The 27,726-nt window shown below is 37.8% G+C and overlaps 1 long non-coding RNA gene across 1 annotated transcript; it reads right to left on the reverse strand.

Annotated features, from left to right (window-relative positions):
• Nucleotides 1-807: 807 nt before the first annotated feature.
• On the reverse strand, nt 808-20,728 carry LOC145666452 (uncharacterized). The gene is made up of 2 exons (XR_014127749.1): nt 18,721-20,728; nt 808-8,961 (listed from the first exon to the last, which is right to left on the reverse strand). It is a non-coding gene; the product is annotated as an uncharacterized LOC145666452 (long non-coding RNA).
• Between the last annotated feature and the right edge of the window lie 6,998 nt (nt 20,729-27,726).

Here is a 27,726-nt window from a genome sequence, read left to right on the forward strand (position 1 = left end):
AGTTTTAACCCTCCTTTCAAAACGGTATTATGAAAAAATAAAATACTATTTACCATATTAAAATATATGTACAACAAGAAACTTAGAAAAACCAAAAATGGATAAAAAGATCGCGATCTTGGCCAATAATTAGTTTTGGATTAGGGCCCACAAAATTTTTGAACGGACTCTAAATAAAGTTTTCGTATTTTCTACGGAATAAGCACATTATACTGAGTTAACTGATAGTTTGGGTTCGACTACACTATATGTAATTTTCCGGATAAAAGGCCTACAAAAAATTTTTTGATTGAAATATATTGGAGTCTTTTAATTTAAAAATGATAAAAACATGACGATGAAAGCATAAACCCTCTCGATGAAATTCTGTGTACGCTACTATTACAATGTACATAATTATGTTTTAAACAAGCAATTTTCCTGATTGCAGATAAAGTTAATCCTTTTCTGATTTTACTAAATCTTTTTACATATACAGGTATATACAAGTACTCTTATACTTAACGTTAAACCTGAAATTGTTATCTAGCAGATTTGTACCATAGTTTTCCCTTAATTCTTATGTTATATAGTAATTAATTAAATTGAAAAAGGGAGAATAATTTAAAACCCAAACTTGATAGTCCATAACTCGAGAAACAAAGGGCTGTATAGGAAAATATTTCACAAGCATAGTAAACAAGTTAAATTCTAATTTCATACAAGGCTAGTTAAGACCAGATGAATTCTGTATATCTCGTACACTTAAAACAAATAGCAGACAATAGCTGAAACGTAATTCTTTAAAAAAAAAAAAAAAAAAAAAAAAAAAAAACGAAAAAGACAAAAATTCTCAACTTGCATCTCTAAACAGTCTATTCTAGAAAAGGATTGCAAGAAATAATTAAAAAGCTACGCATAAATTTTTTGAACACAAAAATTACAAATATTTCATATGACAAAAAAAAAGTCCTTCACTTTCTTAATGTGTTGTTTTATGATTACGTTTTATATATTAATTCATTTCTATCGTTTTATAGTAACTGAATTAAAAGAACTGTTTAACTGTAAAAACTATTAGAAAACATAATTATCATGTTATTTTTCTACCACCTATTACAATCAGAACTTTAACGTGTTTTGATTTTTAAAACGGTTCCAAGAAATATACAGTACAAATTTGTAGCTTTATTCCTTCTACATAAGTTTAAAAGAAAATGGAGGAGAAGCTAGAAGAGAGAGCTTTTTACTCAATACACAAATTTATAAATCTCATAGATATATGTTATTTGGTATCAGTATTAATATTATCATTTATATATATATATATTGTACAAGTTTTATTTAATAATAATATACATTTTAAAGAAACAAGTTTCAAACAATTGCATTAAACTATTTATTTTGTTATTCATGCCCCTTGACGAAAGTGCTTACTTCTATACAATTATTTGGAACATACTTTCTATTGCATCAAACTTGTTAATTTTAATTTAGCACATTTTTTTTTTTTTTTTGTTTTACTTTCCTTAAGTAGTTGTGCCGGAGCGAGTTGAACGATAATATTCATCTAATGTGTCCTCTTCTATTAGTTGCAAAATCTCGTTCTTGTATAAAATCAGTTTCATAAGAAAACATACATTTTTGTAAGCAATCAAAACCGCTTGGAAAGAATGGCATTCACTAATATAAGCAAAGTATATAATATATATATATATATATATATATATATATATATATATATATATATATATATATATATATATATATAGATAGATAGATAGATAGATATAGATAGATATATATACAGTAAATATGTTCCTAGAATTGGGTGTAAGTATAAACCATGTATATAAAAATGCACTATATATGCGTTTCAGTGTATACATATATATATATGTATAGAATTGTTTACATATATATATATATATATATATATATATATATATATATATATATATATATATATATATACAGGGTGTTAATGAACTATACTGACAAGCTGTAAGAGGTGATTCCTTACATCAATATAGGAGAAACAGTTCATATGCACATGTATGGAAAATTGCATAGTTTCAGAGCTAGGGCTGTCAAAAATCACGAAAAAAAAAAAAACAAATTTCCAGAGGTCCTATTTCGAATTCGAGAGTCTGTGAATGGTGGTCGTTATCAGCGTAAAGGAAGTCACGCATACGCAATCCAAAAATGCATATTAATGTTTAATTGGTGTACAGAGTATCCCCTGCAGGGTAAAATTCCCAGACGTCATCAACCGAATTTTGAGATACGCTCTGACTTTATAATTGGTCCAAAGTAGGAAAATGATAAGCCTTGATAACAGTGAACACGAAATCATTTGGCGCAATGTCAGAAGTTTTGAGGATCGTCAACTGCATGGTCTCTCGTACTCGGGAAACGCATGCTGAGATGTTTTCTTTCACGCTTATAAGTGGAGAAAACGTGAATTATACCATTACGAAATACATCGCATCACGTTATTCCGAATATATATATATATACAAGTGGAGCTGCCGGTTCTTAACATTTCCGACTCCGAAGCACTGGATGCTCCTTGTTGTCAAGGCTTACCTCCCGCCTACTTTCGGCCCTCCTTCAAATCAGGGTATATCTGTAAATTCTATTGAGAGCATATCTGAGATTACACCGTAGGGAATACGCTGTACACTTATTGAAAGTTAATAAAATATGCACTTTTAGATTGCGTATGCATGGCTTCCTTTATGCTGATAAGGACCACCATCCACAGTTTCTGGAATTCGAAATACGATTTGTTGAAATTTAGCTTTTTCGTGATTTTGGACAGCCCTAGCTCTGAAACTATGCACTTTTCGCCATAGCTCCATATGAACTTTTTCTCTTATTTCGATGTGAGAAATCACCTCTTACAGTTTGTCGGTATAATTCATTAACACCCTGTATAATATATATGTACGTTGAAATTTTTCTAGAACACCTGAAGGAATTTCAACCAAAGTTGGTACAACTTGTCTTACAATCAGAAACGTAGCCTGGGGGCATAGGGTCCAACCCCTCCTCACCCCCGAATATGAAGGAGAAACGAAAAATATCGGACTTTTTTTTTTTTGTTACCCTACTATGGAAACTATATGTATAACGTTTACTTTCGAACAACTATAGAAGAGAATAAAGTATAGTGATCATGAGGGAAAAACAGAATTCGAGATTTCAATAGATTTACTCGTTTCATGGCCCGTACATGTTGGAAAAATATTTTTGAATGTCTGTCCTTCTGTTCGTTTCTTCCATCCGTCCCGATGTGAAGATGTTCGCTTGTCTAAAGGCCATAATGTTCAACGTATCGACACCAAATTTTAAACTTAAAATTTCTATCTATAAGATTCTCTCTCTTAAAAAAATCTATTATCAAAAATAAGGATAGTGTATTAGAGAAATTAAAAAATATTTTCAAGAAAACGTTTGTAACGATGTTATTAACACTATATTGTAGTATGGGCCCGCGGTGGCTCAGTGGTAGTGTGTTCACCTCTGGTGCATGGAGTTCTGCGTTCAAACCCTGATCCCGCCAAGTGAACTTTGTGATGGACAAACACTATGTGCATGGGTTTTCTCGGGGTTCTCCCGTTTCCTCCCACTTTCTTCATTCCACCATTTCATTCATTCCTCATCATCACTGTCTCCTTTAGCCTAGCCGGCATAACCGTGGGACGTAAAACTCAAAAATTTAATTTCATTTTTCTGTTGTGGTATAATTAATTTCCATGGGAAAAATCCAGACCAAGTAATGAAAAAACTCTTTGGGGAAAGAGAAACTCTTACTGGGATTCCGGATGATATTCTCAAAAGCAACTTAGGTAATTTTGTTGTTTCACAAATAAATATTTCATTAATAACTAGAAATATGGAGTGACTCATTTGTTCTGGAAAAATTCACCAAGTACGTTTATTTTTGGAATGAGCTTTTGCCGGACTATTTTCTTAACACCTTACGATATTTTGTTCATGTTTCATAAATAAATGTTTAACCAACCCGGCAGTTCTCGGTGTCACCTACAGATGACTCTACTTTGAATGCATGTAATTTAATTTCTTTCTGTTGAGATTTAGTTTTCTAGTGTCAAAAGGTGAAGAACTGTCCTTAAACAAACAATTAAGTGGCACTAGAACTTGACGGCCATCTAGTGGAATCTTCTGCATTGATGTTTCCAAGATGGCGTCGTCGATATTTGACATGATGAGCGGGTGTGCCCGAAATGTCGCTTCTACCAGACACAGAGAATAAGAGTCAGAGTTCGGTTTCGCGCGTGATACTGTGTAGTCGAATGATTACATAATCGCGAGTGAAGTGCTGAGTGTTATTAATTGACGTGTTTCCTTTATTTGTTCTACTTGTGACAGTGATTCATATAATTCATATTACGCATTATATGATATAGGGAAGTGTTAATCATGGCTGAACAATCGGGAGGAGACCCTCCTCCTGCACATTCCATGGTCACGGACCCTCCCACAGACACTACATTTGCTGATTCTTCAATCCCTATAGCGTCAGAGGTCACCGTTGAAACTATACCACCGGTTAATCTTTACCAAAACCATCACTTTCCTGATTTCGTAGTGGACGTGACATCTGATCCTTCTTCTAATACCACTCCAAATATTGGGCGCAAACACCCCTTAAGTCTTGGTAGACTACTATTTCACAATAAGGTTCCAGGAATAAAATCTTTTCAACCTACGGGACGAAATCTTATTAAAGTGCTTTTTTATACCGGACAGCAAGCTAATGACTTTCTGACTAACCCGATTCTACGAGAAAACGGATGGAAAGCATACATACCAACCTGCGCCACCCATTCCGTTGGCGTGATCACAGAGGTGGACACTGACATAACGGATGCCGAACTCAAAACAAATATAAAAAGTAGGGCAGAATTAACGCATATCCGCCGCATTCATCGCCGGCACAATAATGAGTTCGTCCCCACCACCACAGTGGTACTTACTTTTGCCTCGCAAAATCTGCCAGAGGAATGCTCGCTCTACTATGCGAAATTCCGAGTAGCAACGTATATCCCCTCAAACAGTGCTGGGGGGGGGGGGTTCCGTCTGGGACACCGAAAAGTTGGGTGCCGCTCCAAACAAACAATATGCGCTAAATGTGGAGATTCACATGATACTAACACTTGCATCAAGCCACTTTGCTGCATCAATTGTCACGGACCTCACGCAGCCACTGAACGCACCTGCCCGGCCCGGAAACGACATGAGCGAATTAATCAACTCATGGTATTGGAAAAATTATCTTATAACGAAGCACAAAAATAAGGAGCACAGCCTCCTCTGCAGCGCTCATCTCCTAACCTTTCCTCGGCTGTACCTACCTCTAATTTCTACTCCCCACTCCTTGCACTACCTCAGCAGCTCACGCCCGAGCGCCACCCAATTCCTTCCTCTTCCAAGAAAGTGAACACCTTTTCTTACCACTATTCTCCCACACCCCAACGACCTACCTCTCATAAAGAAATAGAACTCCACGATGAACATCGCCACGTTCTTCCTCCAAAACGACGACGCCCAACTGGACATGATTCTATCCAATGGGCTTCACAGAAACAACCGTTTATTCCAACCTCGACCAATTACTCTTCCTCAGAAGAACGTGCATTAATAGGTTCTCCAGGATCTTCTCCGGTTAGACGGACTCGTACGTTCAGAGGAGATACCTGATTCTCCCCCACAAACGTGGACCGGATTTATACGCTTGGCCTCCCAACTCACCAAGCAACTACATGTTCCATAGAATTAAAAAAAAAAAAAAAAAAAGTCCCATACCACTTTAGACTTTAAAAATTTTGGGTACTTTTTATAAGGAGAAAAGCAAGCAAATCACAAAATACTATGTGCGAAAAAATACTAAAACGGAATAAGAATTAAAATTTCAGGACATTTAATAAAACCTCTGCTTTCATCACTTATGCAAATATAAAAAAAAATTTAAAAAATTGAATGCGTTTCTTTTAATCAACACATAATAATCATTCCTAAAAATCTAAAAAAGAAATAACTTATACCTTCTATATGTTCTTTTAAAATTTCATTAAGTCAAAGTTTTTATTTGTCCTGTGAGATTAAAAAAAGTAAGTTTTTATATAATCTGTATCACTGTACACATTCCACACACACAAACATTTCAATCCACTTTGAAATGATCACTTCGCATTTAGTTTAGAATTAGTTCTTCCCAGTCTATGTCCCTTTCAGGGGTGGGTGGTGTTGCGATGCTCCCTGTTTATATGAATAAAGAGTCATCCTCTTCTTCTATAACAAGCGCTTGCTCCGTCGTTTGCCTTTTTACTTCAGATTCCTCCATTCTACTTCCTTTTCCTCTTTTTTCTTCTTGTCCCCTAATTTGTCAATTTGCTGCACGAGACTAAGGGGAACGTCTCAGTCTAATTTCTGAACTCGACGGTTCTCCTTTGGAACGGTTTTCTTCCCACCTTCTTCGTTTGTTTCTGTTCTTTGCTCTGTCTACCTAGGATAGGAGCTCAATGTTTAGACTTGGATAAGCTTCGTCTGGCCAATACATGTACAGTTTTTTTTGTATATTTGCATAAGTGATGAAAGCAGAGGTTTTATTAAATGTCCTGAAATTTTAATTCTTATTGTTTTTTAGTATTTTTTCGCACATAGTATTTTGTGATTTGCTTGCTTTTCTCCTTAGAGAAAGTACTCAAAATTTTTAGTCTAAAGTGGTATGGGACTTTTTTTTTTAATCTATGGAACATGTGGTTGCTTGGTGAGTTGGGAGGCCAAGCGTATAAATCCGGTCCACGTTTGTGGGGGAGAATCACACTCTTCTTCACCACAGCTTTTTACACATCTCCAAAAAATCCTTACCCTTCTGCGCCTCCTATAATGAACGAACGCAGGAATCTTTTTTTTACTATTATTATTTTATTTTTATTTTTTTACCTGTTATTCGGAATTATACAACGAGTTCCCGGCTCTGAGACATATCCTATCATTTTTTACTCTTACAAAATTAAGAAATTTTTAGTTAAGACAAAATATAAAGGATTTGTTGTAGATTCCCACTGTAAAGGAGACTACTTTTTTTTATTTGAATAGGTATTATTAATTGTTGTGCTAACTTTTTTGGGCAGCTCTCTTGAGTGAAACAGACTCTTTCTTTTAATCTAATGTAGCGTCCGCAAATATCATTCAATATCTGCCCCCCCCCCATTTTTTCTTTTTTTCTTTTCTTTGCATTTTATTGCAACAGAATTCGCGTCTCATTCACTTCTTTTAAACTCCGAATTCTGTTGCGAAGTTTTGCTGTTATTTTTCCTAGCTGGAAGCCAGACATCCTGTCTGCCTTCAAGCTTTGCACTCGAGTTCCCCCTTTCTGACCTGTAGGTCAAGAGCAGTTAAGATAAACATTCTCCCCTTTTGGTTCTATACAGAAGCCTGGTTCTTTTTCTATATTTATGTAGTCTTTTAACGAGTTAGATTATTATTATTATTAGTGGTAGAATACTGTTAAGAAAACCCATATAGTTTTGTGTATCTTTTAAATGTCATTTTCTGCTTCTAAAAGAAGATTCTTTTTCGTTCTTCGAAACATTAAATATATATGTATGTCTTTGGTAGAAAACAAGTAGATAAACTGTCGAAGGGTCTTGAGTTCATAATGTATAAAACCTTTCAAGTTTTTTACTTGAAATCTTTTATGTTTAGTATATGTTTTATAGTTTAAGATACTGTTTGTACAATTCTCTGTAAATCTAGATGTAAAATCATTCTGCCAGAGAAAGGGGCTCACACACCTAAACCCAAGGACTACACATCACACGCACACGCATGCGCACACACAAAATCTTATCTTTTGCCTGGCTCCGCCCAAGGCACCTTGTTCTAGCCAATCTAGATGTTAATGGCATGGCTTGTTCCAATAGCTAGTATCTCCGCCCCTCAGAGTGGAACTCTTCCGAGTTCCTATGCACCCGAAACCGTGTGCAAAGCCAATAATCTTTCTTTTCAGGATACTGGTCCCCCTCGGGCTCCGCCCTAGGTACTTTTTAGATCTCCACGCATGCTCAACCTCTGACCTCACGGTCTTGGTGCAACGTTTGCACACGTTACTATTTTGCACACAGACCGTAAATTGGTGCCGATTGCACCCCCGATCGAGGCCCTTAAAAACGCGTGTTTTGGGCTCTCTCATCGGACAACGTCCCTCTCCTGAACCCCTAAGAGACGTGCGGCCTACGAGGAGTACGCAATTCGTTAGGTACGTCTCAGTTCAGGAACTTATCACGAAGAAGTCTCTAGTTGTCCAACCCTCTGCCTTCCAACCTCTCTGCCTCCACGGAGGCCTGCCTACTCACTCTCTCGGTTACCTACCTCACTCTCTTGGTTTACCCAGTACTTGGCAATCTGTTTCTGAAAGCTCGATGGCTCAGCCAGGGTTCTCCCATAATTGCTGGTCCGCTTAGGAAACTGACGGTCAAAGTACTACCCTACCTAATCCTCACGGTAACTTGGCAATCTGTTCCTGAAAGCAAGACGGTTCAGCCAGGGTTCTCCCATAATTGCTGGTCTGCTTAGGAAACTGACGGCTAAAGTTACCTCCTTCCGAACTTGGCAATCTACTTCCGCAAGTTTCGCTACAGCCCGGACTCGCTCCAGAAACTGCTGGCAAGCTTAGGAAGTTGACGGCTAAAGTTCTGTCGCACCCCTATTTGATGTGTGTTTTGACAGACTCTAAGTTTATTGCTTAGCTGGCTAAACACACGGGTAATCAAATAGTTACACCCTGTTTGATGTCTGTTCGCAGACCGGTAGATCAAACGGTAACCTTAATTCCTTCTGGTAACCAACTTTGTTTGATGTCTGCTTAGCAGACCGGTAGATCAAACGGTAACCTTTACACCTACCCTGTTTGATGTCTGTTCGCAGACCGGTAGATCAAACGGTAACCTGTTCCTAACCTCTGGTAGCCTACCCTATTTGATGTCTGTTCTGCAGACCGGTAGATCAAATAGTATACCCCTTACCTACCTACCCACTAGGACTGATTCGTGCCCTCCCAGTCTAGTGCAGCTTTGTTTTATTTGTGAACAGTGCAACAGTTAAGCTCTTTTTAATCAGTGAAGTTATTTAGTGAGTTTATTTTTATAAGTGAGAACTATCTTTGGAACACCGCCACGTAAGTTAAACTCTTTTATATATATACACAGTACTTACACTATCGCCCCGGCTCTGGTTCTTGTAATTTGCTTAGAGCCAATAAACTGCAGGCTTATTGCAAGGAACATATTTGTCGAGTTTTGTTTCAAGAGATATCCCAAAGGATTGTTTGGTTATCAAACCTTAATCAGGATAACGATTCCATTGTTTCCACTAGAAGTTAAGTCTTGGCCCAGGCCAACGCTACCGTGTAATACTAAGATTCTTCAGACTGTTTTGTTAGCTGAGTTCCTGTTTCCAGTATAACTTTGTCGCTCGAGTTATAGTTGGTGTTTTGCAGAAACTTTGGTTGACTAATTAGAAGTATTTTGGTAAATTACAAAACTCTCTTGTGTGGGTGCCGGTCTACGCAAACGCATACATCCGGCCCGCCACATAATTTGGTGTCAGCTTTGTGGGATATCTTGAACAACCTAGGATATCGTGAACTTTTTGCACAGCCTTAGGATATCAGGAATAATCGTGACATAGTAAACTTTGATACCAGTTTAAGTTATTTAAGTGAACTGTGTTTTTTGCATGTGCATTTTGCATGTGTGATATTTATTGTGTGCTGAAAGTTTTTCCTTTCATTCCATCCTCCTTGGCGGAAGCGAAAAAGGGAAAAGGACGCTTTTGTTGTTTGACTGGCCATCAATCAGCAAACCATCCTGCTCACTGTATCGTGACGCCAAACGCACATTAGTGACTTCAGTTCATTAGTGTTTAAATAAGTGCAGTGCATTTTAGTGTTGAAATTAGGCATTTTAAAGCCCGAATAGGTGAATAAATCCCTCGTGATTAAACTCACAGGTGAATAAACTCATCGTGAATTTAGATTTAGGTAGGTTAAGTGAGAAATTCCTCTCAGAAACCATTATTGCTCAAACCTTCGAGTTTTCGCAAATCTAAGAGGTTCATTCACTTATTTAATTTGTTGTTTCCACGTAGAAACCTAATTTGAATTTTTAATCATGGCAGAAGCTGACGGAAGTAACGTACAGCCACAATATGTTAAACTTTCTCAGGCAATTCAAGTTATTGCAGAACCATTTACAGGAGATCGTTCTAAGTTAAGGCAATTTATTGATAGTTGTGAAATTGCTCAAGGGTTAGTTAACCCCCGTGATAAGCCTGTATTATTGAAATTTATTAAGTCGAAAATTTTAGGAGAACCTAGAAATCGTATTTTAGTTAGATTGAACGTAGATACTTGGGAAGCAGTTAAGACAATTTTAGAAGAGAATTATGCTACACATAGATCTATTGATTATTATGCTTGTTTATTGCTTTCTGCCAGGCAAGGCAAAAATGAGGGTATTAGCTCATGGGCTAGCAAGTTAGATACAATTCGAGCTGATCTGAAAGCTGCTGCTTCGAAAATATGTAGTGAAACTGAAAGAGCTGGTGCTCATTTACTTATTGATCATTTGACAAAAGCATCTTTTGTCCAGGGAATTAGCGATCCCCGCATTCAAACAGTAATTCGTGGTAAAAGTACAGAAGATGATAGTTTCGCTCAATTAGTAGATTTCGCTCTAGTTGAAGAATCGCACATATTGTCTCAGAGACGAAAGCCATTAGATTCTAAGAATGAAGATAGGGCAAATTCTTCAAATCATAACCATAAGTCAGAGAAGAAAGGAAATAGGAAATTTTCCCAGAAAAAGCATTCTGAAAGTAAATCTAGAGATTCTCATAACTCTTCTCATTTCCGTAAGGATAGGAGAAATTTTAAGAAAAAGGTTCATTGTTTAGAAGATTGCGATCATTCAGTAGAGTCGCATGAAGAACCGCATGATAAACATTGTAGTGAAAATAGTGACAAAATTGAGGATTCCAATTCTTGTTGTGTTTTACGTTGTTGTAAGAAAAGTAACCATACTTGTGCTAACAAACGTATTCACGTTTGTACCGAGCAGAACCGTAGTTCTCCGCATCGCCGAACGCGAAGTCGCTCCCCGCGTTCTTCTCATCGTCGCCCTGCGCGAGATCCTTCTCCGCGCCGTTCTCAGTGTCATCGCACAGCGTGTGCTCATTCTCCGCGTCGCACTCAGCAACGCCCAGCGCATAGTCCTTCGCCGCGTCGCCCAGTGTATGTGTGTCCCCAGCGCCGTACACCGCACAAACTTTCTCCGCGACCAAAACCGAATAATGTTTCACCGCGTCGTCATCCCGTCGTTGACACGCATGATTGTGAATTGAAAGAGAAATGCCGTGCTGACCACAGCACCAAGCCAAAATCTTGTAGCAAGAATAAGTCTTTATGTTGTTTATCGAAACACAACTCCTCAAAAGTTAAATTAGAGAAACGTGTTGATAGTAATAGAAATCAGAATGATAATGTTAAGAAGATTTTCCTTTGTTCCACTGAACAAACGAGTAATAATTGTACGAAGGTGTCCCCACCTCAGAAACCTGATCGAAATTCTGTTAAGTCTGATACAATTGGACGTAACGCCCAATTATGCGAATGTTCCACTAAGAGTATAATCGATGAAAAGGGTAAAATTAAAGTGCGAATGATGGATTTAAATAAGAATTACGAAATGTTATTAGATTCAGGCTCAGATCTATCGCTTATTAAGTATAGCCATTTACGTGAGTCAATGTTGAGAAAGATACATAGATGTGACGAAACTCCAGTGCATGGATTCAATAATTTTCATGCCCATAGTTTAGATACATTAGATCTTAGATTAGAAATAGGCAAGAATAGAGTGACTCATACTTTTCATGTAATGCGTAGTGATATATTACCTCCTAATGTAGCCGGTATAATAGGCAGAGATTTTCTTCTTGAACATCATTGTGTAATTTCGTATGACGGACAAGCTGAATTGAAAATTGATGTAGGAACTAAGGTAAAGACCCCAGCACGTACTGGAAAGCTAATTGAAGTTAAGACTGAAAATAATGGGATAGGATTTTTGTCCAAACGTACTTTGGCAGACGGTGTATTCCTGCCAGACGCTATAGTTAAAGCATCCCATAACAAATGTGTTACTAGCATTTTGAATTTGACTGAAAATGAGGTAGACGTACAAATTCCTCCAATCTCGTTAGATTTTGAACCACTTCTTGATATGACAAAATCTCATAGTGTTTATGCATTGAGCAAATCTGACAATGCAAGTCAAACTAAAGGGTTAAAATCGCGTTTAGAATTACTTAGGCAGAACTTGCGATTAGACCATTTGAATCCAGAAGAGAAAGCGTTAATACTGTCGCATTGTGAAGAATATCATGATTTATTTTATTTAGAGGGAGACAAACTCTCCTATACTGATGTGATTGAACATAGCATCCCCATTCATCCCGACAAACGAGGTACAGTCGTGACTCAGAAACCGTACCGTATTTCCGAGGTACATAAGGCAGAAGTACAAAATCAAATCGATAAGATGTTAGATGAAGGTATAATTTCCCCAAGCAAGAGTCCTTGGAATTTTCCGATATTAATAGTGCCGAAAAAGATGGATGCATCAGGCAAACCTAAGATTCGTATATGTTTAGATTTTCGTAGGCTTAATCAGATTACTATTGGAGATAGCTTTCCTTTACCGAATATTACAGAAATACTAGATCAGTTAGGGCAGTCGAAGTACTTTACGACCTTGGATTTAGCCAGTTCGTACCAACAGATTAGAATTAAACCTGAAGACCGTAGTAATACCGCCTTCAGTACACCATATGGTCATTACGAGTATAATCGCATGAGGTTTGTATTATGCGGTGCCCCCGCAACATTTCAGAGAATGATGAATATTGTTCTATCCGGATTGCAAGGATTAAAGTGTTTTTCGTATTTAGACGATTGTTGTATCTATAGTAGAGACTTAAAGGAACATATGTCAAGATTGAAACTTGTATTTGATAGGTTTCGAACCTACAACCTCAAACTTCAGCCTGATAAGTGTGAATTTCTTAGAAAGGAAGTGACATATTTAGGACATCAAATAACAGATCAAGGTCTGAAGCCAGACCCTCGCTTAATTGAGAAAGTGTTACATTTTTCGCATCCGAAAAATGTCAAGCAATTGCGTGGATTTTTAGGATTAAGTTCTTACTACCGTAGATTTATTGAAGGCTATAGCAATATAGCCAAACCTCTCACTCTTTTGTTAAAGAAAGATGTTCCATTCAAGTGGGAAACTAAACAAGAACTAGCGTTCCAAGCTTTGAAGGAAAAATTGACATCACCACCTCTCCTTCAATATCCTGACATGAGCCGTCCCTTTATGATTACCTGTGACGCCTCAGAAGTCGCAATTGGAGCTATCTTGTCTCAGGGCCAAATTGGCCAAGACAAACCAATCGCTTACGCTAGTCGTACACTTAATAATGCTGAAAGAAATTACTCCACAACCGAACGTGAATTACTTGCGATAGTTTGGGCTGCCAAACTATTCCGCCCATACATCTTTGGAAAGGAAACAACCTTTGTGACTGATCATAAACCTTTGCTTTGGGTGTTTAGTGTAAAAGATCCTAGTAGTAGACTTTTAAGATGGAGAATTAAGCTAGAAGAATATAATTATAAGATTGTTTATAAAGCAGGTGTTCGTAATACCAATGCTGATGCATTGAGTCGCATTGCATATTTAGACCTCGATCCAGAAGGTCAACCTTCTACCCTTGACGAAGAAACAAAGAGTAGGATTCTGAAAGAGTTTCCCAACCTTCATGCCGGTGGACACCAAGGTATTCATCGAACTATAGCTAAAATCAAAGTGTACTTACAATTGAACAATATCGATCCGAAATCTTGGAAAAGACTAAACACCGATGTCGAAGAGTACATAAAGAAATGTGAGTCGTGTCAAAAGAACAAACTCACCCAACCTAATGTCAAACTTCCCATGGTTTTGACCACTACTCCTGATGTAGTATTTGAGAAATGCGCTTTAGATCTTGTAGGACCGTTTCCTGAGAGTTCTCTCGGAAACAAATACATCTTAACATACCAAGATGAATTATCGAAATATTTAGTGACCATTCCCCTACAGCAACAAGATGCAGAAACCGTAGCTGAAGCATTTGTGACGAAATTTGTTTGTGTTTTCGGTATACCTCAAACCATTTTAACCGATCAAGGTACTAATTTTATGAGCGATACCTTTAAGAAAATGTGTCGCATGTTCCAGATTAAGAAACTACATGCTAGTGCATTCCACCCTCAAACTAACTTCGTTGAAAGAGTTCATAGATCTCTTGCTGAGTATCTGAGGCATTATGTGTCTGAAAACCAACTGGACTGGGACGTCTGGTTGTCATACGCTGCTTTTGCTTACAATACAACTCCACAACTAACTAACTATACTCCACACGAGTTGATGTTTGGCCGGATGGCTAACATCCCTGGTATATTAAAGAAACAAACTACCGACATTAATTACGCGTATGATGATTACATCAAAACCCTTAAGCAGAAGCTTCAGAACAGTTACGAGTTAGCTAGATCAAAACTGAAACAAGCTAAGGTTAAAAACAAAGAACAATATGATAAGACCGCCTCTCATAAAGAACAATTGTTTAAAGTAGGAGATCAAGTGTTACTTAAAGATGAATCTGTTAGAAGAGGACGATCCAAGAAATTGGGTTCAAAGTGGATCGGTCCATCAAAGTAGTTAAAGTTAAAGGTGTTAATTGTACTATTGCTAATCCAAGAAAAACATTTATAGTTCATGCTAATAGGTTAAAGTTATATTATTAATAGATAATATTAGTAGACTTTATTAGTAGGTAATGTGGTTTCCGTTTTTGTCCGCAGCCATCATGAGACATCCTCTCTCGTTGCTTGCTTGCTTGGCGATAATTCTTCCGATTATCCACACACAAAATGTCACTAGCTCTCAAATTCAGACAATAACAAACACTGTTGGTATATATTATGACTTCTTAGGAGAAGCAGTTTTATATAACAGACAATGGAAGCTTGTGACCTTTGTTAATCAGTCCGATTATGAACAAACTCTTCACCGTGTCTCCACCTACTTGGGAACAGCAAACGAACTATACAAATCAAGAGTTATCTATTCCGATCGTTCTCGTCGAGAACCTCGATTAGACGTACTTATCCGAAAACTACACAAGGTTGAGCAAACTAATTCAGTCATAAATCAAATTGTCAAAACCAAGGTGAAAACCAAAAGAGGAATATTTAAGTTTGTTGGTGAAATATCGAAAATTTTGTTTGGTACTTTAGATTCTCAAGATGCTACTTACTATACAGAACAGATTAGTAAATTAGAAAATGAACAGTCAAACTTTTTGAAATTAACTAAAGAATCAATGACTATTGTAAAAGCCACTTTGAAAACTATTAATAATACTGTGTTGTCTATTGAACATAATGAACAAATTTTACAAAAAGGTTTGGAAGATGTTAAAAGTGAAATTAATACTCGTAGTCAAACATTTATGCATTCGATAAACGAACTTGAAGTGAAGGTCGAATGGGATAATTATCTGCATTCTATTTCACTTATGTTAGAAGAATTAGATGTCGCATTTGAAATTTTGTTACAGTCCATTCTAAATGCTCAATCTGGTATTTTATCTCCTCATGTAATTACTCCTAAAGAGATATTAGAACATTTTAAATTAAGTGCCTCTGTGATTCCACAAGGCATGTCATTACCCATTCCACCTGGCTCTTCAATAGGTTATGCATTATTAAAAATTGTGGATCTAGATGTTTTTATCAATCAGAAAATTCTTGGTTATGTTATCAGTTTACCTTTGACTGATGGTTTAAGATTTAATATGTATAAATTAATTCCATTTCCAACTGTGCTTAAAGACAATAAGTATTTCTTTATACAGCCTCAAAATCCGTATTTGATTATTGAAGTATCAAAGCAATATTATGGTAAGATTGATGAACATATGTTTAATACTTGTAAGGAATTAACTTCATTTTTAAGGGTTTGCAAACATTTCCGCTAAAACCTACACATAGTAATGAAGACTGTGAAGTAAAACTTATTGATTTTGTTAAATCAATTCCAGCATATTGTAACAAACGTATAGTAGAATTAAGAAATATTTTATGGATTTCATTAGATAATAATGAATGGCTATTTGCGTCGCCATTCCCAGAAAAATTAACAATAGTTTGTGGAAATGATGTGTCGAAAACTGTTTTGATTCATAAAACTGGAAAATTAACTTTAGATAAAAACTGTAAAGCTTATGGTCCAAATTCCTTAATCAGTTCTCAGGAAATATATGTAAGTAACAGTACAAGTAAAGATTTGCTTCCACTACTAAATGATAGCATTGATTGTTGTATATTCTCAAACTTAAAGATCAATATTAAGAATATGGAATTTACTTTGCCGTTAAATCATATTATACAAAAAGTTACAGATTTACAATATGCCAGCCATCGTGTTGAGGATGTTGAAAAATTAATTAATGAACAAGAATGGCAGATAAGACAAAGTAATCATGTATTTTCTTATTCTATTTTGACTTATATAATCATGTTTACTATTCTGATAGTTCTTTGTGTGTATTGTAGCTTTAAGTTTAATTGTTGTAGACATAGGAATAAATGGTGTAATTCAGACTGTATCAGAACCATATGTTTTAAGCCAACAATCATTGCAGGTGTACAATCAAATAGTCCAGCTCTTAATGCTACTTATCGAGCTGCTTCTGGTGAAATAACTTTTAACGAGGAATCACAAGATGATGATTCACCTCATCTCAATCAGAGAGTTACTAGGTCTATGAAATATCGTTAAAATTTAATTTTGGAAATTTCTTTTTTAAATTTTGATTGTAGCCAGTACGAAAATTTTTTTTGCCTTACAGTTAAAACTTCTTCTTTCCCTAGCAGGAAGGACTGTAGCGTCCGCAAATATCATTCAATATCTGTCCCCCCATTTTTTTTCTTTTTTTCTTTTCTTTGCATTTTATTGCAACAGAATTCGCGTCTCATTCACTTCTTTTAAACTCCGAATTCTGTTGGGAAGTTTTGCTGTTATTTTTCCTAGCTGGAAGCCAGACATCCTGTCTGCCTTCAAGTTTCGCACTCGAGTTCCCCCTTTCTGACCTGTAGGTCAAGAGCAGTTAAGATAAACATTCTCCCCTTTTGGTTCTATAGAGAAGCCTGGTTCTTTTTCTATATTTATGTAGTCTTTTAACGAGTTAGATTATTATTATTATTAGTGGTAGAATACTGTTAAGAAAACCCATATAGTTTTGTGTATCTTTTAAATGTCATTTTCTGCTTCTAAAAGAAGATTCTTTTTCGTTCTTCGAAACATTAAATATATATGTATGTCTTTGGTAGAAAACAAGTAGATAAACTGTCGAAGGGTCTTGAGTTCATAATGCATAAAACCTTTCAAGTTTTTTACTTGAAATCTTTTGTTTAGTATATGTTTTATAGTTTAAGATACTGTTTGTACAATTCTCTGTAAATCTAGATGTAAAATCATTCTGCCAGAGAAAGGGGCTCACACACCTAAACCCAAGGACTACACATCACACGCACACGCATGCGCACACACAAAATCTTATCTTTTGCCTGGCTCCGCCCAAGGCACCTTGTTCTAGCCAATCTAGATGTTAATGGCATGGCTTGTTCCAATAGCTAGTATCTCCGCCCCTCAGAGTGGAACTCTTCCGAGTTCCTATGCACCCGAAACCGTGTGCAAAGCCAATAATCTTTCTTTTCAGGATACTGGTCCCCCTCGGGCTCCGCCCTAGGTACTTTTTAGATCTCCACGCATGCTCAACCTCTGACCTCACGGTCTTGGTGCAACGTTTGCACACGTTACTATTTTGCACACAGACCGTAAATTGGTGCCGATTGCACCCCCGATCGAGGCCCTTAAAAACGCATGTTTTGGGCTCTCTCATCGGACAACGTCCCTCTCCTGAACCCCTCAGAGACGTGCGGCCTACGAGGAGTACGCAATTCGTTAGGTACGTCTCAGTTCAGGAACTTATCACGAAGAAGTCTCTAGTTGTCCAACCCTCTGCCTTCCAACCTCTCTGCCTCCACGGAGGCCTGCCTACTCACTCTCTCGGTTACCTACCTCACTCTCTTGGTTTACCCAGTACTTGGCAATCTGTTTCTGAAAGCTCGATGGCTCAGCCAGGGTTCTCCCATAATTGCTGGCCCGCTTAGGAAACTGACGGTCAAAGTACTACCCTACCTAATCCTCACGGTAACTTGGCAATCTGTTCCTGAAAGCAAGACGGTTCAGCCAGGGTTCTCCCATAATTGCTGGTCTGCTTAGGAAACTGACGGCTAAAGTTACCTCCTTCCGAACTTGGCAATCTACTTCCGCAAGTTTCGCTACAGCCCGGACTCGCTCCAGAAACTGCTGGCAAGCTTAGGAAGTTGACGGCTAAAGTTCTGTCGCACCCCTATTTGATGTGTGTTTTGACAGACTCTAAGTTTATTGCTTAGCTGGCTAAACACACGGGTAATCAAATAGTTACACCCTGTTTGATGTCTGTTCGCAGACCGGTAGATCAAACGGTAACCTTAATTCCTTCTGGTAACCAACTTTGTTTGATGTCTGCTTAGCAGACCGGTAGATCAAACGGTAACCTTTACACCTACCCTGTTTGATGTCTGTTCGCAGACCGGTAGATCAAACGGTAACCTGTTCCTAACCTCTGGTAGCCTACCCTATTTGATGTCTGTTCTGCAGACCGGTAGATCAAATAGTATACCCCTTACCTACCTACCCACTAGGACTGATTCGTGCCCTCCCAGTCTAGTGCAGCTTTGTTTTATTTGTGAACAGTGCAACAGTTAAGCTCTTTTTAATCAGTGAAGTTATTTAGTGAGTTTATTTTTATAAGTGAGAACTATCTTTGGAACACCGCCACGTAAGTTAAACTCTTTTATATATATACACAGTACTTACACTATCGCCCCGGCTCTGGTTCTTGTAATTTGCTTAGAGCCAATAAACTGCAGGCTTATTGCAAGGAACATATTTGTCGAGTTTTGTTTCAAGAGATATCCCAAAGGATTGTTTGGTTATCAAACCTTAATCAGGATAACGATTCCATTGTTTCCACTAGAAGTTAAGTCTTGGCCCAGGCCAACGCTACCGTGTAATACTAAGATTCTTCAGACTGTTTTGTTAGCTGAGTTCCTGTTTCCAGTATAACTTTGCCGCTCGAGTTATAGTTGGTGTTTTGCAGAAACGTTGGTTGACTAATTAGAAGTATTTTGGTAAATTACAAAACTCTCTTGTGTGGGTGCCGGTCTACGCAAACGCATACCGCCGGCCCGCCACACTAATAATGATAACTCTTATCTCGGAATAAGTGTGCTTGGAAAGGAGTTTCATGGAGAAACTTTAGCTATTTTTTTAATTATAGGTGATGGCGGTCTCAGTACGACGAACCAGATAGAGATTTTCTTTTAGAACCGCTTTCAGAAAGAAGAGGCGCTGTTCTTTCTTTTAATACCCAGTCGACTAAATGATGTCGGATGTGAAGATTTTTAAAAATTTTTCGATTGTGTCTTGAATGAGAGGGCATTTAGATATGGATTGTCTCTTTAAAGGAGAGGACATTCGATGGGATTTTTTTTTTACCCAGCTATCTGAGTAATGCATAGCTGGGGATTTTTATTTAAAGAAGCCTTAGATAGGAACAGCCTAATTAAAGCTGGAAGAGAAATTTCATTTTTAACCTGTAGAGGATCGAGTAAGTCCTAGATACATTTTCTTTTAAAAAAAAGTCGTCGAGTAAGCTAGCGACGATAGAATATTAGGTTCACTTCGGTCGGGGATCAAATGAGTCTTTTTTCTGAATAGGCATTGATTGCCCGGCTAAAGGAACTGACGATCTAACGAAAGTGGATTAAAGAGTATAATTTAACCTTACAATATGAGATCAGTCACTTCTTATGAAAATATCCAGAAAGAGTAGTGTACCCTTGGGGTAAATTTCTTTTCAAATAATTTTCTTAAAAGCTCAAGCGATTTTGTTCATACCTCATAAATAATCATTAACCCTTTTAGGACTTATGGTATCTTTAGATACCATGGTGTAGTGTAGTCTTATTTAGGTTCTATAACAGGTACTTAAGCCGCGTTCTTCTATTGATCAAGTAAATGATAGACCAAATAACATCCCAGATGCGTTTTAGAACCGGATGGTCAACTTGGCGGCGCCAAGTGGGGGCGGAGGGGAGTGAGTTTTTCCTTAAGGGAAATTTAAGAAATGTTTCGCGACTTTAATTTTCAAGATATAGGACTGAAACTTTGCATACAGATTAGATGTACAATACGGACATGTGAGTGGCACCGTTGGAAATGGTTCGTTATACTGAAGAAAATGGCGTTTGGACCATGACTCTAGGTCAAATAGTACTGACGCAGTAAATTTTGCAAGTGTATTATACATATATAAAGGGTCACGTTCAGCTCTATCCATCACGATTCTGGAGCTCCCTAAATAGACTTCTGACCAGAGTATATACACTTATTTATTAAAAACTAAATACAGTGTAACGGTTTCGACAACTTAACGTTGTCTTCATCAGACACTAACTCTGATGTCTGATAAAGACAACGTTAAGTTGTCGAAACCGTTACACTGTATTTAGTTTTTAATAAATAAGTGTGTTAGAAGTGTCTTTTTTATTATTCCGTTCACCTTCAGACTTTCAAAAATTTCTGCCGACCTTAGTTTTCAAGATACAAGATTGAAATTTTGTACACGTATTATGTACGTAATGTCTCTTTTTTTAAATTGAGATTCCTACATCAACCCAGGGGTGGACCAGAGGGGCACAAAAAATTTCGATTTTTTTCGAATAATCTCACGGTTTATCCCAATTTTCTTATTTGTGGTGTATAATACGGTCAAGCGAGTGGTGCCATTGGAAATTATGCTCTATCCTGAAAAAAAAAAAAAGAAAAAAAGAAAAGAAAAAAGTATGAACTACGATCCTACGATACCTCTTTGAATGAAAGTCTAAAATTTACCTCAAAAGTGGAAATCCCAAAAGGGTTAATAACCTGATAATATGACATAATTCATTTGTCCTGAAAAAATCCACTCGAGGTAGTTCACACTTGTGGTGAGTTTTCTCTGGACGGAGATTTGCAAACATGTTCTATAATTTTGTTTGTATTTCACAAATATATGTTTCAGCAATACATATAGAATAACGTGATTAGTTCGAGGCATTGAAGCAAGTTGACTGCAGTCGTCTGTATCTTTTATTTAGAATATGAAATACCGGTACATTAAATGTATTAAATTAATAACTGGGATCTTGGCTTTTAATCTCTTGTTCAGACATAATGATAGTTACACCAGAAATGCAGTTTGGCAAACTCTTAACCCCCATTGTTCCCCCCAATTACCAAGCGCGCTTTATGCGAGATGCAGGCGGAAAAAAAAGTGGGTTAAGCAATCCCGTCTGATTGGTTTGCACAGGGCGTTTCCACTACAATTGAAATAACACTTATATTTCCAACACCACCTACAAATGACTTCAATTGAACAACGCCCCATCAGACTCCTCCACAGAGGCAGCATCACAAGGCAGCCTGCCAGCAACACAGCAAGACTTCGACCTCCCGCCGACAGACCTGACCACTCAGAGGGAAATTGCGAGAATCGTCAAACGACCCCATAATTGCCGGGAAGCAAAAGACTCCATCCCAACACTCATACTGAAACAGATGCCAAGAAAGGCTGTGATACTCCTTACCAGAATGATCAACGGCACCATGACCACTTCCCCGCAGCATAGTAGGAAACCCCGTATCATAATGACCCCATAGGTCACATGAAACTAAACCAAAGAATTACCGGCGTATCAGCTTACTTTCCCTTCTCGGTAAGATAGTGGAGCGAGTAATACACAGAAGACTTTTCACGCATGTGCAGGAAAATAACATCTCACATCAGTTTGGTTTCCAGCTCAAACATAACATTGCTCTGCAGCTGGTCCGGTCGTAGATAGGATTACGTTAAAGTGCAACGAAGGTAGGCACTTCCTGAACTTTGTTTCTCGACATCGAGAAGGCCTTTGACAGGCTGTGACACCACGGCCTCCTCCACAAATTGAATCAGGCGGGCTTAACTCCATACCAAATCCGCACAATCCAAAGTTACCTGACAGATCGCCGATCAAAGTCTACCACGCAGGATACCTCACAGACAAGCAAGAGTACAACAAGAGTTCTGCCCCTCTCCACTTTTGTACATGCTCTTTACAGCAGATTTCCCACGACTCGTTCCTCGCAACTTATGCCGACGTTACCGCAGGTTTTGCTCACAACAAAAAGCTCTCGGTATATTGAGATGGCAATGCAATGTCACATCACCAAACTCGAAAAGTATATATAGAAGAGGAAAGTCAAAATAAATCTAAAACGACACAGGTTGACTTTACCGGGTGGTACAAGATTAGGGACTATCACCTAGTCATGTGAAACGATGCTGCTTTTTCTTAGCAAAGGCAAGTGTTTAGGGGTCATCTTAGACTATCGCCTGACATTTGCAAAGCACCTATACACTACAGTAACAAACGCTACAGGAATACTCCGAACACTGCTGGCCATCCTTCTCAGCAGCTGCTTCACGCACCAGAAAGAACATGTACACAGTCTACATAAGACCTTTTCTACTATGGCATGGGAATATGCTGCACCTTTTCATCATCGGCAACTCCCAAATAGTACAGAACAAGCATGCACGAAAAATAACCGGACGTTCAATAAATACCAGGATTGCCCAAATCCATTAGGATCTAGAGCTCCTACTGCTTCAGAAAATCCATAAACAACACTCAGCAAGGTTCTGGGCATCCATCACCAATCTTACCAAAGCCAGCATTGCAGCCATAGGTCTGTCAATTTCAAAATCACGCACTGGATAGTCGCGAGCTTCACGGACACAAGCTCGGATGGAGGACATGAAGTTACTGATAGCGAAACGAATCAATACCTAAAATGTGGCCAGATAATTGCGAAAATGATTTCTTTAAAGTCTCGTTTACGACCATAAACTTGAAGAAGCCATTCGAGTGTAAGCAATGCAAACAAAAGTTTGCTCGAAGCGTGAGAAAACGTCCAGCATCGAGCCAAGAAACAGTGGTAAAACTTTCTCATGTATAATGTACTAAAGAGTTCCTAGAAAGTACTGCGCTCCGAACACACGTCAGGAGGCATACCAGTGAAAATCAGTATGTGTATCACCACGGTGCAAGGCAATTAATTAGAAGTTATAACCTTAAAGTGTACCTAAGGCTTCCTACAGTAGTAGGACCATATTCATGACAGGAATGCCCCAGGATTTTTTTTTTAAAATGTCAATTACAAGAGCCTATGTGGATCAATATAGGTGACAAAACGTTCGCTTATATCCTTAGCGACAAAAGTATTAATCGTATTGACAATCTCAAGCACAACAAACAATTCATTCTGGAGAAAAAGAAATTTACCCGCGAAATATCTAAGAAAGCTTTCTCCTCGCGCACTTATTTATTGAAGTATATTAAAATTCATAAATGTAACAACAAAAATTACACCATACACATATTTCGATTCGCTTGTTTGTTCAAGCTGAGCGTTTCTTCTGCGACTATATCACACGACAATTTAACAACACCATAACGCTACTAAAAATTTTAATACTCTGTTCTCAGGAATCGAATTGTCTTCATTAGCTGAAAAGGATGCAAATATTCCAAGACGTTTAAAAGTTAACTACAAAATTAAGGTTATATTGAATTTTGGTCTACAGTTGCCATATATTTTACAAATAACAACCACACTTACTTCAACGAGGCGTTCAACCCTGGCACAGGTACACAAAGGAAATGAAGAAATGTAATCTCTATTTCTGGAAGATGAGCGCAGATCAGTGCAGTCGAAAATCAGACATGGAGTAATAGCAATCCCAACGCACACGGGCTCGGATATGGAGAAACATACACATGAGGAAACAAAATAAATGCCTAAAACGTGAAGCATTTGCGAAAGACGACTGTTTCACAGACCATTTACAGGCAGAAAACATGCAAAGGTGCTTCCGGTGTGACAGACACATATGATACATTCCCTTCACGCGTAAAATAAGAAGCCAGCTTAGGGCTCAAACCTTTCTCCTCTAGAATAAACAAAATGAACTACTGCGCACCGGACCCACGATACAACACATACCAGTTAAAATCAGTTTCAATAGTGAGTAACGAAGGTCTGTGGTTCATCGGTTCGAATTTCATTTCGAGTAGGACGTTTCGAAACCTGCCATGACATCTCTAACCGAAGCTGAAATTCGTGATGGCCCTGAAGGCTTTGACACAGACGTAGAGGATGTGGAAGATGAGTTTGAGTTAGAGGAAGAAAGCCTTGGTACGGGAAGCCAGGGGAAGGTTTGGAAGGAGATAATGGTGAGGGTGAGAGAACTGAAGGCGAGAAGGAACCCGAATAAAGGAAACGCCGAAGTGCATTTGTTTGGCACAGATGACGGTGGGGAATCTTCTGATGATACTTCTCATCAACCTTCAGAAAGTACCGGTCGTCGTCCTACGAGGCAAGGGTCATCCTGCTTAAAGGTTGATCAGAGTAATCAACAGAATGTTCAGAATCCTCAGGTTCCACCCTTTAGTGGAACACCAGGGATGAGAAACCGTTCGCTCAATCACGTAAATATGCCACCGATTGACTTGGTCATCCTCTCTTTTACCGAGGAAATTCTCGAACTGGTGGTGGAACAAACAAACTTGTACACTAACCAGTTTATTTCAGAATCCTGGTAGTCGTGCAAAGTTGCAGCACGAGGTAAATATCTCTGTAAAGGAGTTCTGTGTTTTCCTCAGTATATGTCTGACAATGGGTTAGCTTAGACGCAATAAGTTGTCAGACTATTGGAGTAAGAAAGATCATCTTATATTATATTAGCTGGAATGGAGGCAAATACTCCAAGAAACTTAAATGTAAACTTCAGTATTAAGGTTATATTCAACTTTGATCTACAGTTGCCATATATTTTACAAATAACAACCATACTTACTTTAACGAGGCTTTCAACCGTGGAGCAATTACACTAAGGAAATGAAAAATGTAATCTTTATTATTGGAACATGAGCGCAGATCAATACATACAACAATTAGACATGGAATAGTAGGGAGATCAACGCACACAGGCTCGGATAAGGAGCAACACACTGGTGACCAAACAAATTAATGCGTAAAATGTAAAGGATTCGCGAAAGACGATTGTTTCATAGACCACTTACGGACAGACAACCTGCAGAGGTGCTTCGAGTGTGAGATACGCATACGAAAGTTTCCCTTTAAGCATGAAAACAATCCAGCTTGAATCTCAAAACTGTGAAATCCTTTTTCCACTACAATTAGGAAAACAGTTCAAACATGTTCTATGCTCCCAACAAATGATACAACGCATGCCACTGAAAACGATATGCGGTTCGCAGTGTGTAAAGCAATTTAATCTACGGCAGAACCTCAAAGTGCACCACCGGCTTCACACAAGAGTAAGGCCTTATTCATGACAGGATCATGCCTGGATTTTTTTTTTTTTTTTTTTTTTAAAGAAAAATCAATCACAGGTGCATATCCGGATCGATACTGGAGAGAAAGCGTTCGCTTCTAAACTTAGTGACTAAAGAAACAATTTTACTGACAAATTAACGGGATATCAAAAAATTGATTAGAGAGAAAACACTTTCCAGCGAAATATAAGAAAAAGCTTTAGCCTCGCGCAGTTATTTCTTGAGGTGTATTGAAATTTATAAATGTAACAACACATACAAAATCATACAAATATTTTGATTCGCTTGTTTTATGAAGCCAAACATGAATTCTGAGACTATATCATACGACATTCTAACAATACCATAACGCAACTAAAAATTTTAATACTCTTTTCCTAGGATTGGAATTTTGATTAGCTGGAATGAATGCACACATTCCAAGACACTTAAAAGTAAACTTCAATAGTAAGATTATATTCAATTTTGGTGTAATGTTGCCATATATTTTTCAAATAACAACACTTACTTCAACTAGGCGTTCAACCGTGGAAAAATTACAATAAGGAAATGAAAAAATTGTAATGATTATTCCTGGAAGATGATCGCAGACCAATGCATTCAACAATCAGACATGGAGTAATAGGAGGACCAACGCACACACCCTCGGATATGGAGCAACATTATGAGGAGGAAACAAATTAATGCTTAAAATATGTTGGATTCGCAAAAGACCCTAATAGCACAAGTAGTCCACGGTTCGCAGTGTGGACAACAATTTAATCCAAGTCAGAACCTCAAAGTGCATCCAAGGCTTCACACAGGAGTAAGACCATATTCGTGACACGATTGCACCTGGATATATATATTTAAAGAAAAGATCAATCACAGGAGTATATCTGGATCAATACTGGTGAGAAAGCGTTCGCTTATAACCTTAGCGACTGAGGAAATAATCGTACTGACAAATTCAGGACACATCAAACAATTCATTTGCGAGGAAACGATATTTGCCAGCGAAATATAAGAGAAACCTTTCGCCTCGTACACTTATTTCTTGAGGTATATAACAATTCATAAACTTAACTAAAAAAAAATCATACAAATGTTTCGACTAGTTCACTTGTTTAAGTTGAGCATCTTTTCCGATACTATATCCAACGACAATTCGAAAAGACCATAACGCTACTAAACATATTAATAATTTCTTTCCAGGAATGGAATCTTTTGATTAGGTGGAATCCAAGCAAATATTCCAAGACACTTCAATATTAAGGTTATATTCAACTTTGGTCTACACTTGCCATATATTTTACAAATAAGAATCACACTTATTTCAACTAGTCGTTCAACCGTGGAACAATTACACTAAGGAAAGGAAAAAATGTAATCTTTATTCCTGGAAGATGAACGTAGAACAATGCATAAAACAGTCTGGAGTAATAGCAAGACCAACGCACACAAGTTCGGATATGGAGCAACATACTGATGACCAAATTAATACGTAAAATGTGTAGGATTCGCGAAGAGCGTTTCTTTCACAGACCACTTACGAGAAGAAAAGCTGCAGAGCTGCTTCTGGTGTGGAAGACAGATATGAAAGTTTTCCTTTAGGAATGAAAAAGGATACAGCTAGGATCTCAAAACGGTGAAAACCTTTATCCACTACAAAGAACAAAACAGTTGAAAGACATTACTGTGCTCCCAACAGTGATTTAACGCATACCAGTGAAAATCGATATGCGGTTAGCAGTGTGCACAGCAATTTAATCCTAGTCAGAGCCTCAAAGTGCACCTCTGGCTTCACACAGGAGTAAGAGAATATTCATGACAGGATTGTGACAGGAATTTTCTTTTTGAAAAGATCAATCACAAGAGCATATCTGGATCAAAACTGGGGAGAAAGGGTTCGCTTCTAACTTTGGCGACAAAAGAATCAATCGTACCAACAACCTCAAGGCACATTGAACAATTGATTCGGGAGACAATCACATTTACAAGCGAATTACAAA

Source organism: Thermobia domestica, chromosome 12 (assembly GCF_964235325.1).
Source record: "Thermobia domestica chromosome 12, izTheDome1.hap1.1, whole genome shotgun sequence".
In the NCBI taxonomy this organism is placed as follows: Eukaryota; Metazoa; Arthropoda; class Insecta; order Zygentoma; family Lepismatidae; genus Thermobia; species Thermobia domestica.